Source organism: Falco punctatus, assembly GCF_963210335.1.
Source record: "Falco punctatus genome assembly, chromosome: 11".
NCBI classification, from domain to species: domain Eukaryota; kingdom Metazoa; phylum Chordata; class Aves; order Falconiformes; family Falconidae; genus Falco; species Falco punctatus.
This window is the reverse complement of record NC_137591.1, coordinates 6,176,375-6,190,288: the sequence shown is the minus strand read 5'-3', so window position 1 is coordinate 6,190,288 and position 13,914 is coordinate 6,176,375. Positions and strand designations below refer to the sequence as shown.

Here is a 13,914-nt window from a genome sequence, read left to right as displayed (position 1 = left end):
TTCTGGTGGAATATAAACTGCAGCCAACCTAAGAGGTAACTCTCTGGCTTGTGGAACTTGGAGGTTTCCCTTGTTGTTTACAGCTGTTGGGGAATTCCAACCAAAATCTCAGATGTAATTAGAAAACACCCTTTGTGACTGTCATTTTGTTTCCTTCTTTTGTTGTACCTTCCCAGCCACGATTGTTATATATACACTATATATATACTCAGAGACTTTGATAGAAGGGAATTTAAAGTTTATTATGTTGCCACTAAATTTTTGTTTTCATGTATATGGTTTACTCGGGTCAGAAGAGTATCTTTCTCATATTTTGTTAGAAGTACCACAGGATTATATCACCAAGGGAAGCTTAGTACATGCTAAAACTTACCATTCATAGATCTTTTATAAATAATGACTATATATGGGGAATCAGGACAAAATTTAATTACAGGGCTCCACCATATATGGTATATAAGCATAGAAGGAGTTGTATGAAAACTGGAATTACAGTAGCTAGAAGAAACTCCTTTGCAGTTGTTGCATGAATGAGGAGTATGTGTGAGCCTGTATGAAACCCAGCTCCTTCATTTGGAGGGGAAGAACTCTCATTTTCTTGCTGGTGTTGATGGTCTGGGATTAGGCACCTAATACTGTTGGATCTCAGGATTATAAGAGGCTTCTGTCCTCTCTGCCAGATGAACAGAAACACTCTTCACAGGCTGCAGGGTGAATGCTTTTTGTAGACTTGAATTAGGTTAACAGAAGAGGCAGCAAAGCAAACAGTATTGTTTTGCAGGAAATCTTATCGCCCAATGGAGACAAGAAAGAGGGTAACTTGCTGGTGAGAAGTATCTTGTCGCTGTACCCCTAAACATACCAAGTGCTGACAGGCAGAACATGTTTACGAAAGTTTCCCTCATTTTATGGTTTGGATGGGCAAGACACTTGTTTTTTAGTATAGCTGGCTGTTGAGGCAAAGGAACTCTTTACTAGCTGAAGAAAGAGTAGGTGAGATATTGCAGAACCCAGCTTTTGTATAGTATTGCAAAGAATTAATTTAGGTTTTCTGGAATGACTTTATCATTCCTTCCTTCCTTCCTTTTGCTCCTTGTCCCACCCAGTCTCTTCCAGTTTCCTGCTTGTGCTTTATTTATAGATAAACGTAATAGGTAGGTTTTGAGAAAGTGCCTCAGGGACCAGGTGTGCAAACCCCCCTGAATTACTGAAAATCACATTTCTCATATGTAGATATTGATGAATGGTGTTTGGTTGCCTTTAGCAGAGGGGTTAAAAGCATTTGTGTAGTGAAGAACCATGTAACCCCCCTGAAAAGTACAGTTGCAATGGACAGATAATAAAGTAGATACACAGATGCACCTTCACATAAAACAAAGATTTTAGTAGATACAAGTGTGTGAATCTATTCATGAGCACCAGCTGACAGATTACTGCAGTATACTTTTAGACTTTGTCTGCACTAGGGAATTTTGTTGCCTTCACAGCTTTTGGCCAGCTAGAAAGGAGGTTTGTGCTGGGGTAACTGCCAAGGCAAAGCCTGCTGTCAGCAGTGATTTGCAAAGAGGCAGTTTACCTTGGTTTCAAGCTGGGACTCATGTACACTAGTAATCATAATTACAATATTTAGCTCTAATACAGTGCTTTTAAGATGGGTATCTAACAAGCCTGATAGGGGTATGGAGGGGTATCATTAGCTCCTCCACATGTTTTATTTTTTAGAACTGCTACAAACTGTGGTGGGGCTTGAAGGGAATAAGAAAGGTGAACAGATCCTGCGGTGTTGATGTGTCTCTTCCAGCAAGTCTGTCCCCATTGTTATGCTACTGTCCAAAGGGAACAGGAGCTGAACTGTGGCCATTTTTTTCTGCAGCAGAAGCTGAGTACCCATTGGCCTCCTGAATACAAAAATGAAGTTTCATACTGTTTCCCTTGAATGAAAGCAGCATGACGTGAGCATAAAAAGAGTGGAACAGTATGTTTAGGGAAACATGACTGAAAGTAGAGAACAGCTGACTCCAGGGGCTGAGCAAATCTGCCCTCTCTGCTTCACTGTATGGTTTTGTTTTCAGCTCTTCAGCTCAGACAGTCTTGTGGGTCTCACAACACATCTCTACAGGTCTGGGCTGGAAAACGAAACAATTGCAAGGAGGCTGTTTATTCTTCCTGAAACAAGCTTCATAAGATGTGGAAATGGAGAGCTAAGTCTGAATTTTAGAACAAGCTGAAAGCGTTAAGATGCAGAAATGCAGAGTGAAGCCATTCAATAGAACCACATTTGGAACAGAGCCCTGAAAAAACCTGCAGTTATGACTAATCCATTTTTAATGTGTGGTTGTAGGTAAAATTACTTCTTATAAAGATCGTTTCTCTCCCTATGTTGGTTACAGTTCTTTCTGTCGTTTTAGATAAATGACATGTTGACATGTGACTTCAGTATCAGATGAACTGTAATGACAGAATTATTTCTGATGCTGGAGTGGCTCTGGCTGAGCTGCTGGCAAAGGGGAGTAACAGCACAAACAGGATTTTCAGTGTGAAGCTGCAGCAGCACCCTGAGAGACCCACCCAGGCAGGCATTTGAGTGCTTGCTCTATCCTTCAGCCAAGTTAGCTGAGGAAGCTTGATGTAGTAGTAGACTATAGAGCTCAGTTGGTGCAGGGCCAAACTCATGCAGGGACATTTTAGAAGTGAAACAATCTGAAATGGAAACTTCTGGTGTTCTTGTTACACTGAACAAGTCTGTGAGACACCACGCAGTTTTACAGGGTAGCCTTTGGGTGCTTTTATTTTGTCCTCAAATTGTCCCAGCCTTTCTTGCTGATCCCTTCTCAGGGATCCTTCTGATCCTGTGATACAGAGCCACTGACAGTAACATGCTGCTGTAGGGAGGGGAAATGGGGTATGATGCTCTGTTTGCATGTCATGGCTGTTGTGATACCAATCCAACATTTACAGACTTTGCAGTTTACAGACTTTGCAGTCTGTAAATGCTATAATCAGTAGAGCTGTGAACAGGAGTATGAATTCACTGCAAACAAGCAAGAGACTGTGGAGGGGAACAGCATGGAGACTGTTTAGGCAGGTGGGAAGCAGTACAGTGAGTCCAATGCTGATGGGATATACTCAACTTATGGACTAGCTAAGGGCAGTGCAGTGACAGTGCCTGTAGTAACATGCAGTATGCTGAGGGTGAAGGTTGTTCTCTATAGTGCGCGTGTATCTGATATGCAGGAACAAAAGCAGCTGGCATTCCGTTCCCCTGGTGTAGGCTGAAATGTGGTGCAATGTGATAGAGCAACAGGGAACTCCTTGCTGGCTTTTTGCCCTGTGCAGATTCCTTTTGAATTAGGTTTTGACCTTTAAAACAAGACCTGCTTCTTCAGTTTCTCATTGTCTAGATTTTGCATCGAAGCTTGAGAAACAAGTCTGTGAAGCTGGAGGATTTTTCAAGCTCTAATTAGTGAAACAGAATAGGTAGGAATGAATCTGCTGAGGGAGAGACAATCACCAAATGGAAACCATTTTACAGATCTGGTGCCTTTTATTTTTTATTGTACGCTGCTCCGCAGCAACACAGGCTTGTGTGGTGTTGGGCTTAAATTAGCACAAAAACCTGATTTATATTAAAGACTGGTCCACAACTCCTCTCCTGCTCTTGAGGCACCTCTACCTCCTGATCAAAACACAACCTTGTTTGCCCTCAGTGATGTGGAAACGAAAATTGTATTCCTGCTGCCAGGATTTTGTACTAGAGCACTGCAGCTGCTTGGCACCAATAGCCTTATGCAGGAGATTGGAGGTGGGAGCAGTGAAAACTACTATCCTGACTAAAAATCTGGGGGTATTTAGGCATGGGGCTATGATGGAAGAACCTGTTTCCCTTTTCGAGTTTCTTTAACATTACCATTGCTTCAGTTGCATTTGGACAGGATTTATCAATTTATCATTGAGGCAGATTCTGTCATTTCATGCAGATTATGAAGTGCAGACCAAAGGGCAGCTGAAACTGAAACTCAGCTGCGGGTGAGATGCAGCAGCCATTCCATGCCTGAGGAAGGCCTCAGTGCTGTGCTTAGGGATCCGCAGGTGGGACTACAGGGAAAGTGGAAGCCCGTGATTATTTTGGTTCAAACACAAAGCTTAAGTTTGCAGAAATAACACAAGGTTCTTCAGGGCTGTGAGAGCCTAAAGCCTTGGATTTCTCCTGCCTCATCTGCCTGCTGGCACGCACAGCCATGTTGTCCCTTTCACAATGCATTTGATCTGTCAGTGATTCATTTGAAGGCTATCTTCACCAGCAAGGTGCTTCAGGGCTGAGTCACACCCATGTATCAGCTCTGTCAGCTACTCCTTTCACTCCTAGGGTGCTCCCAGCCTTTGATCTGCTACTATACTGCAGCAACAACTTCCCCTATTTTTAAATGCTGCATTACACTGTGCAAGGCTGTCATTACTCCACAAATGCTGCAGTCTCTGCTGCCTGTACGCTGCTATCACAAGTACATCCGTGATTTTTCTCAAAAGCATGAAATAAACTACTGCTGTCCCCAATCCTCAAACGTTCTGTTTCCTACAAGATGGCAGTTTCCATAAGACTACGTGTGTCCTTCTCTTCTCCCTGTTGCATTTGTCTGGCTGCTGCTTTTAAAAAACTACGGGGTAGGGGCTGTTTACTGCATCCGTACACTGGTGCTGTGGGTTCTTACTGCTTTGTAAATCCTAACGTTACTGAGCAGTGATGAATCCTGTCCTCCAGCAGAAAGTCCCCTTTTGCTGGCCAGGCTGGATCTTATTTAATTTGAGGTTGATTCTGTCAAAGCTAGAGACCTCAGTGGAAAGAGGGGTGCTCTGTGTGCAGCAGGGCTGAAAACACTTCCTGTATTTTACAGTTGTGTTTTTTTTTTTTTTTTTTTTTTTAACAGTGACAAATAGGAAAAAGCGGAGACAACACAAGAATTAAAACTTACTTGCTTAAAATTGGCTAAATTCCTTGTAGTGTTGGAAGTAAGACCAGTAGCAGCATATGAGCTGGTTCTGCTGGAGATGGTGCTTATCCAATGACCTAGCAAAACCTTCCTGACTTGTAGGATTTGGGGTGGGAACTCCACTGCAACAAAGAGGTGCCATCTCACAGCCTATAAAGCAGTCACTTCCTGCTGTTGTGGTGTGGGTCAGTGATCCAGTTCGTTTCATCTGTACACTCAAGAGTGGGCCTTGGCTGGGATACAGGGTGGAGGACATGTTCACTGTACTTGATCATGCAAATCAGTGAAGGTTGTGGCTACCTAGGTGTTCGTCTTATAATGGGGTCCAGCCAAGTGGCGCAGCCTGTATCTGCAACACATCCCTAACGCTGGGAGTCCTGACCACAGTATGCTGATCCTAATGTGATTTAATAGTGATGAATCTCTTTCCTTCCATTGGCCAGGTTGGGCTTGTTTTATTTATGCCTTAAACCCTTTCCTCTCTCCCACACTGATCTGTGCGAAACTATTTAGCAAGTTAAAAGCTCTGCCTGGTGTGTGGGCAGGAGAAGGGCCACAGCCTGGTGTGGAGAATGTATGCGATGTGGTCCAGGCTTGTGGAGAGAATGAGGTGGGGACCAGAGGTGCCAGTCGTGTGCTTAGTTCATACAACTTGTCCAGCCTGTTTTCACAGACTTGTATCTACTGATCCTTGACCATGTTTCAGGCCTGACCTACAGTTACTAATTGTCAGTGTCCTGAGGCTTCTTCCAGGTTTTAATTGGCCCTATTAGTATGATGGATGCTGGAAATAAAGGCACATTGGAGAAAGGTGGTAGTGTTTTTGTTGCTGCCATTGTTGTTGCTGGGGCTGCCGTTAACGCTGCTTACTGGCATTTGCCCTCCTGTGAAATGTGTAGGTGAGCTATTTATAAATGCGCAGAGAGATCCTACATCTCTAGCTTGTGCTCCGATTTAAGGGTAATCCCCACCAGGAGGGCAGAATCTATCCAGGACTGCAAAGGAGGTTAGTGGCAGAGTTGAAAATAATCCACTTCTGAGCCTCAGCATTGTCTTTACGGTGGGGTTGATTTATGGGGTCAGGAGTGGGTGTGAAGAAACAGCATACTGTTTCCCCATTAGCTCTGCCTGTTACAGCATGATCTCCCATCTTCCGGGTGGCGAGAGGCACTTTCCCTGCTGCACAGCCCCCTCTCCTGTCTTCCCCTCCCTTTACACAGCAGATACACGCAGCTCTGTTCTGGGCTTCATTCAGCCTCAGTCTTTGCTTGCTTTTACTCTTCCTGTATGGAGCAGGCTCAGCCTGGTGTGCGGGAGGGAATGGCTCTTTTCCTAGAGCACTGCAGTCCTAGGCACATGGGAATTAGTCTCTATACTTCTCAAATATTCTGAAAATCGATACAGCAGCTTGCTTTCATTATTCCTCTCCTGTAAGGTGCAAATTACCTCACTTTTGAAAGCATGCAATTTCTTGAACAGCAAGATTAATATAGCTGGATTTCTAGTGTATCTGATTATCTTTTACCTTTCCACGTGTGGATTTGCTGATGACTAGTAAGAGGCAAGCTTCTCAGCCTGTCCTCAGTGGGAACATGATTCTTCTGCCTGACTCCCAGTTTTTATGAAGTAGAGGGAAATTAGCTACCTTTGAGGTCTGCATCTCAGCGTCCAGCTTCGTTAGGGCCAACCAAAGCACTCAAGGAGGATTAGACAAACACAGATGCACCCCAAATGGATAGCATGAGCCTTATTTCCTTAAGAAACATGCTAATGTGATGTGGTTGCAGTGAGGAAATGATACTTTTCCTTCTCTCTGAGAGCTCCTGGCATGCTGGGTCTATCTGCAGGACACAGTGCCCTCCCTTGGTCCTTGCTGGGCTCTGGATCTGGACTGAGAAACCTGCCCTTCCTGAGTGTCTGGGTGGCCAAGGGACAGTTGCTGGAGCCTTGTGGGGGAATCTATGTGCTGCGATTTATAAACTTGGTCAGAGTTACAGACTTTGTAGGGGATTCCAGTATCCCCTCGAGGACCTTATGAAGGGGGTTATGTGGAGCTTCAGTGCTGCATGAAATCAATTGTGGGGAAAAAAAAACACCTTACGAGTGACTTTATCATTGTGTGCAAGAAAGTGATGTAAGAAACTGCAGAAGTCTGCTAGCTTGATTCTTGAACATGTGGTGGAAGACTTCAATTTGTTTTTTCTTGTGAATGAGAGTTTTATATAAATGCTGGAAAATCATAATTATGACATAAACATTTCAGAGGATTTACACTTCCAAATATAATGGAGAAATCTGGGAACAGAGACTTGTTTGAAAGAGGCATCTCTGACTTGATTTCAGCATTGCCCTTTGGGATTATGCTAGCTCAGAGCCTGTGCCTGGCTGCTGCCTGAGTGATTTAGTGTGAAGCTGGGTGCTGGGCTGCTCTACACAGGTATTTTAAGAGCTAGGATGTAATGGTTTCACATTGGCATATTTCTGCTACATGTTGTGCTTGTTCCTGCCCTTGTGTAGGTTATTTTGTACTGGCAGTGCCTGATAGTTGAACCTTTTTATGTCCTGGAGAACCCCATTAATCTGCTCAATCTCCTTTTTAGATTACTGAAATGTCATGTTACAGCAAGATGAGGGGTTAGGAAAAGTTAGCTGGTTTTTAGAGTGATTGTGTTCTTTTGTTTTGTCTTTTATCAAAATAATTGTCAGCAAGAAAACCCAATGTGACTTGGAAGTGTTATGTACTCACCACACCTACTCCTGAAGGAGAGGCAGATGGAAATAGGCAGTGCTTGGGTCAGAGCGCCCCAGAACAGTGAGTGTCCTTGGGCTGCACAAGTTGATGGTTATCTCCCCTTTCATCTAAATGCACATGGAGCCACAGAGCTGGTTCTAAAAAAAAGAAGATACTGTGATCCCAAATGTCTTGTCTCTCTTACCTGTCTTACTTGAGGGGTCACCTCCTTTCACTGTGCACCTCTTGTGTGGGTTGCAGATCGCCCCTTGTGCCTGTAGCTCTGTTTCTACACTATCCCAGTACTGCCTGCTCGGTGCTGTCACTGTCTGGCTCTCCAGAGATTCCTATGCCCACATCATGAGTCAAACCCTAGGGAAAGTCAAAATCTAAACACCTACACAGAGAGTGGGAGAGCTGGGTTTTCTGCATCACAGGGGAGTTTGTACACACCTCCTAGAGACTGCCTGAAACCATGAGCTGCCGAGGAAGTCCTGGACAGGCAGAGGGAGGGCTTGGGGCACCCTCGCTGGGAAGCAGAGGGGTAGAGCGGGGCAGAGTAACCCACATGAGAAAGCCTCATGTGTTCAGGCAGGAGGAGCAGGCTCTGGGCTCTGCTCTCAGCTTGCTTTTGCGAAGATCCTGATGAGGCATCTCCGTTTTAGGACCCCACTGTCCTGAGGCACAGGACACCTGCCCAGTGCTCTCCCAGGGTGGTACTCTCTTACACTTTTCAAAGGAAAATAAATCACTTCTGATCCACAGTACCCCACAGCAGGGAGCGCCTGCCCCTGAAGAGCATTCCCAGCTCCAGATGTAAAGAAGCTTGACAGCACATAGTGTCAGAGGAAGGGGGGCATTCAAATGATGTCTCTGCTTGCTTGCCTTTGCCAGTTCTCACTCTAAGAAATAATTGTTTTATGCCTAATGCTTACTAGGAAGAGCTGAGGTGCCTCATTTGGGGTTCTGAATTCTGGGGGGCTGGTAGGTGCAGAGAGACGGGTTAACATGGGGCTGGTTACCTGACCAGCTCTTGTTTTCCCATGACAGTTAAAATATAGCATTAGGTGACAAAGCATATGCTGGCTAACAGAGCTCAGCTGACATTTGCCTCATAATGCTTGGGAGCATGGCTCAGCCACAGACCCAAAGCACTTGGGTTTTTCTGCATGGCTCAGACTGATGATATGTCTGGCTTGTGGGTTTGGTGAGCAGGGGGGAAGCCCCATGCCCATTTCTTGAGTTTGCCTTTTCGTCTGGCAGCCCATGGGTTTCCTCAGGCCATCGGCTATACCTGGCAGTCTTGGCCTGTGGATCACCAGAAGTCAGATTATGGTGGGAGGAATTAGGGTGCCAGGAAGGGGAACCTTTCCCAGATTTGCCATCACAGGAAGAAAAGGCTTCTCTCTTGCTAAATCTCCCCTACTTCTGCTTCTCCATCCCTCCTTTCAGTGGGGTTGTATGTTTCCCCTCTGTGGTTTCTGAGTTTTGTGGCATCTTTTTGGGGAGTCTGCCATGCAGCGAATGCTCATGTGTATTAGTGGCCTGCTGGCTGTGTTGTGATTTCCTTACTCCTGTGCTGGTAATATACCAGCCACCTGAAAATGGAAAGTTCCTGCCTTAGTGCCCAGCCTCACTTCTTTCTGTGGCCTTGCAAGCTTACTGCTAGCAGTAAGCTGCTCTGTGCTGGTACTGTCTGGCTGGGCTAGTTCCAGGGAAAGGCACTCTCCAAGCCCGAGTTCACTCCAAATCTCCACTTAGTATTTTTATAGTGTTTTACACCTTTCTGAGGTTGGGTGTTTGAACCAGATTTTTTTAAAAAAACTGAAATAAAAAGGGAAAGCTGGAAAAACAGCCAAAACTTCTTTTTTTTTCCAGTGCAACAAGCCAGGTTTTGAAGACAGCCTCAGATTCCTGCTGGCCAGCTGCATGGAAGGCATTGTACATGTATGTGGCAGCCTCCCTGCTCTGAGTGATTGCCTTTTGCAGGTTGGGCTGTTGGTGAGCAGTCTGGGCAAGTCTGCAGGTAGCCACGGGGAAGTCCAGAGCGGCAGCGTGTGCATTCTCGTAGACAATTTGTTTTGCAGTTCTCACGCTTCAGCTTGACCAAAACCATACCTGACCTTATAGCTACAGGCAAGATCAAAATGACTTGGCAACTGTTATTTATCCATTTACATTAGTCACCCATATCAGGTGACAGGCGTGTAAGACCACCAGGGGACACTGTTGGATAGTCTATAGAGCCCTCCCGGGCCCGTCAGGTCGAGTTTCCCTCTCTGGTTTGTCTCAGCTTGTCCCTGCCTCAGCCTCCCTCCACCACCCTCTGCTAAGCTCGCTGTCCTTGGCACTCCTTGCTCTGGCACTGGATTCTTTAGAGCTGTTCCCTGCAACCCCGGCTATTCGTTTTCCTCTGGCAATTTTATCACCCAAGGTCACCGTGTTGCAGTATCTTGTGTTTTGTTCTCTCCCCCCCCCTCCCAGAGGCAGGTAGCCAATACACCAGCTTGCTGGGAGTGTGTCAAGGACCTGCACAGAGCTGCAGGACTTGGCATGTTGGGACCGAGAGACATAAACCAGACACAACCTGCCCTGAAGTTTGGAAGCACTTGGAGTAGAGATTTGAGTTTAGGCCTGTTTAGGAGATTAAGTTCAGTCTGGGTTCAGACCGCTCCAGTTCCCCATGTTAAAAAATGTCCTCAAATTCTATTCCCTGTAATAAGAGTGAAGTGTAAGGTTCATTGCTTTTGAAGTTAGTGCCTTCATGGTTTGTGCAATAAGAAAGACGTGTCATTACTTGCTTGAAATAGCAATTTAAAAAAAGTGTCAGATTGCTTTTTCAGATGGCATTCCTTAAGGAACCTGAACAGGTGGGCATGTGAGTGATGTGGGTTCCTGCAGCCTTCCTTCTGAGAAAAGCAAGTTGAATAACTTGTGTGTAAGAATGGCCTCCCCTCAGAGCTGATCGAGGTGTCTGGGCTTGAGGTGAGGCAGAGAGGCGGTGTCAGTTGCTGCTGGTGAGAGGTTCCTCTCAGCACCCCATCCCAGCGAGAGCAGCTTGGCTGTGCTGGCTCTCATATAGGCAGCCTGAGGGATGGGGAAGTGGAGGAGAGACTGTGAGCCTTGTCTGGGGACTGTTCACTCATGGTGGTAAAAATGGATTTTGCACCTTACAAAGAGAAGGCTTCCTTAGGTCCAGACTCAAATGGACAAAATCACTCCTGACTGGTTCTCTGTGGTTAGACCCATGATTCACGCTTTCCTTGGGGCCTCCTGTTTCAGTACTGGCTGCCCCCAGCTGCAACTTTTGGAGTTACTTAGCAAAGTGATGGAGAATGGGACACTGCCCCAAGCAGCACAGAGACATTTTGCAGGGCCTCATTCTGAATGTAAAACTGCTTTGTCTGTGAGAAGTTTTGGGTTGATTACCATTTTGGAGGGGAAGTTCCTCTGTTTAGGATCCTCCATAGCATGAGGTATGTTCTGCATTGCCAGGACATCAGGACTGGGTTGTTACCATCTACTGTTATGTCTTTCAGTGCTAACACACAGGTTTAGAGGAAACATGGATCTGTATCTCTGCTCATGTGATTTGGCATAGCTGCCTTGAATTCAAAGAGTTTAGTCCAGCTGAGAATCTGGTCCATCTTGTACACACAGGGCTTTGCTTTATGTAATGATCTTTCTGCAAACATCTTTGCCAAGTGCTAATAGTGCACCAGCAAGAAAGTTCATGCTTGGGCTTTGGTGAGAACTAGTGTGCTGAAGAACTCCATGCATTGTGCTTAGCCCAACAAACAGGGCTTCAAACACCTCTGTGGTGGGGAAGGATTTTTAGGTGGCAGTTTCCTTTCTGTTCAGGAGATGAAGTGCCCACAACGGTTACTGTAGAGAATTTAGCTGGTCAGCTCATGAGTGCTTTTATATTTGAAGTGTTTAAAAAAGGGGATGGTGATTTTAGAAGTGAAAAGTAAAAATGGTCTGGCAGTCAAGTGATGTTTAAGGATGAATGTAGTGTAGGCAGCGTTCCCTTGTAATCTGTCAGGAGGCGGGAGGGAGCAGTCTGTGTTAATTATGCTTATGGTTAGCAGCCAGTGCCTGTGCTTCAACCAGAACTAACTGTGCTGATTATGATTGATTGGAATTCCAGAGAAGACTCAAAGCTCAGTGTGTCTTCTCAAAGTATGCTGAAATGATAATAATAATTTATTAAAGTTTTATATTCTCTATGATGCTTTGTCCCCTGCGATGGTAGAAGCATTTCCATAATCCCGAGTGAGCTGGAATATTCCTGGAAAAATTCTTCCCTAAGGAGTATTCTCATTCAGAAGACTGCTTCAACTCACTCGTTGAATTGAAACTTCCCTGCAGAGCCCCAGATTTCATGTAGCAGCCTGGGAACTGATGTAAAGAAAAGGAAGGTGCTGAAACTCATAAGAGAAAACTCCCTACTCCCCTCCATCCCACATTGCTTCCTGAAGTGGCTGAGGAGTTTGGTAGGGCCACCTGGTTCTCATAGAGACACCGAAGGGTCTTCATGTCACTGAGGTTTAGGCCATGTGTTGGAAAAGTAGTTTCCTCCTGTAGATGAAGAAGAAAGAGGTATTCTGACATGAGAATGAGGGTCAATATCTCACTGCCATGTCATACCCAGAGTACAAGTGAGATCTGTGGCAAGACTGCATGTGCTTAAATTTTTGATGAATTATCCAGAGCAGGTGAGATAGCTTTATCCTCTTATTTTTGCTGCAGGGAGACAGCAAAGTCCTGATCTAACATACAGCCTGCAACAGCAAGAGGTAAACCTGTGAATTTCTGTTGGATCATCACTTTTGCATCATGTAGCTCTGGCTGTTTTGACTCAGTATGAGGAGTCCTAGACTTGGGTTTAATATTTCAGGATACAACGGCTTGGACTGCTCCAGTTTTGAATCCTTTCTATGAAGTCTCTTGTTTCCCACTGGCCCTTTGATTAGCTGCGTTGCTGAGTAGAGTATGAAAATTGTGAATTGGTCTGAATACATTCTCCTGACCCTGCCCTGCCAACCTCTTTCGTATAGCAGGGTAAGCCGGGAGCAAGGGTGGGTTTTTGCCAGTGGAAAGCTGGGATCTGAATCTAGTTTTTAGATCCATTGATTTCAGTGGATTTCCTTAAGGATTGAATCACTCCTTTATCCTGTTTAGATCATACCTGCTAATGAGTCTGGTCTGGTGATAAACTTCTCTGGAGGGTCTGCTTGGAGTTTGCAACCATGCTGTGGAGGATAGGCATATGCTGTTGTTTAAGGAATGCTTTTTGTCTGAATTTACCCCTTGCAAATATCTTTGTAAACACGCACACTTTATATATAGAGAGAGACAGGGCCTCATGGCTGAGATGTGGTGCAGAGGAGGACACCAGCAATCTGCTTTCATGGAGAGAGCCTGTGGAAGCCACTCACTCTTGTGCCTCAGTTTCTGCCTTTGCAAACAGAGAGACTTGGTAACAACTGCCTTGCAAGATGAGTCCCACAGTGTGGCATTGGTGTCTCTCTGTAACGAGGCCCCAGCGGAACAGCTTTTGCAGTAAGATATGATTTAAATTATTTAGGGTGTTGTCATGTGATCACAACTGATTGAGTTCCTGTGGCTTAACAAGTTGCCATCTGTTATCATCCCCATTATGAATTATGCATTAGCTTAAAGCAAGGCTTAAACCAAAGGAGTTCAAGCAAAGTCCTCACCCCAATGATACCATAAAACCGTCTTTAGGGCTGTTAGTACTGAATCCAAAACACCACAGCCAAACAAGAGAGCATGCTGGTCCAGTACAAGCTCTCTCTGCTGGTTCAAACCATCCTGGCAGATTCCCTTGGTAGTGGCAGGCTTTATGTTGGGCCAGGTGTCACTTGCCATCCTGATGTAGGCTCATAAAACCAGTAAAAACTTCATTGCCTGTGTCCTGGCTGTGTGGGCAGCAATGAGACCACAGGCCCACACCAGAGTCCCAAAGATCTCAGGACTGCATGGTCAGGGAGCTGCTGTAAAGAAGGCCCGGTGACCACATGCTGAATTGCTGGCTGACTCGATGTGAGGCTCTGTGAAGCTGTCAGCTCTGGAAGTGCTGTGGGCCCTACTGTAAGACCTGACAATATACATGTTTGTGGTGGTGTCAAAGTGGCCATTTGCAGTAAAGCACTTAAAGCCCAACTCAGA

The 13,914-nt window shown here is 45.4% G+C and overlaps 1 protein-coding gene across 1 annotated transcript in view; it reads left to right on the top strand.

Annotated features, from left to right (window-relative positions):
- The window catches only part of LOC308071261 (uncharacterized protein), a 398,822-nt gene that overhangs the window by 2,432 nt on the left and 382,476 nt on the right, over positions 1 to 13,914 (top strand). The window lies entirely within an intron of this gene.